Here is a 422-nt window from a genome sequence, read left to right on the forward strand (position 1 = left end):
CACGGGGCAGGGGAAAGAGGAAGGGATCCCCACGAGGGTCCCACGGGGCAGGGGAAAGAGGAAGGGATCCCCACGAGGGTCCCACGGGGCAGGGGAAAGAGGAAGGGATCCCCACGAGGGTCCCACGGGGCAGGGGAAAGAGGAAGGGATCCCCACGAGGGTCCCACGGGGCAGGGGAAAGAGGAAGGGATCCCCACGAGGGTCCCACGGGGCAGGGGAAGAAGGAGGGACCCCCACGAGGGTTCCACGGGGCAGTCCTAAGGGGCAGTGTCTCCCCAGGGGATCCTACAGGGCAAGTGAGGGGTTCTCTGTGGGGCAGGAGGGTCTCTGCGGGGTCCCCGCAGGGCCAGGAGGGGTTCCCCCGGGGCCAGGCCGCCCCCCCCCGGGCCGAGCCCCCCACTCACTCTTGCGGCAGCGCCGCC

The sequence above is a fragment of the Chaetura pelagica genome, unplaced genomic scaffold (genome assembly GCF_000747805.2).
Source record: "Chaetura pelagica isolate M959 unplaced genomic scaffold, ChaPel_1.0 scaffold93, whole genome shotgun sequence".
Taxonomy (NCBI): Eukaryota; Metazoa; Chordata; class Aves; order Apodiformes; family Apodidae; genus Chaetura; species Chaetura pelagica.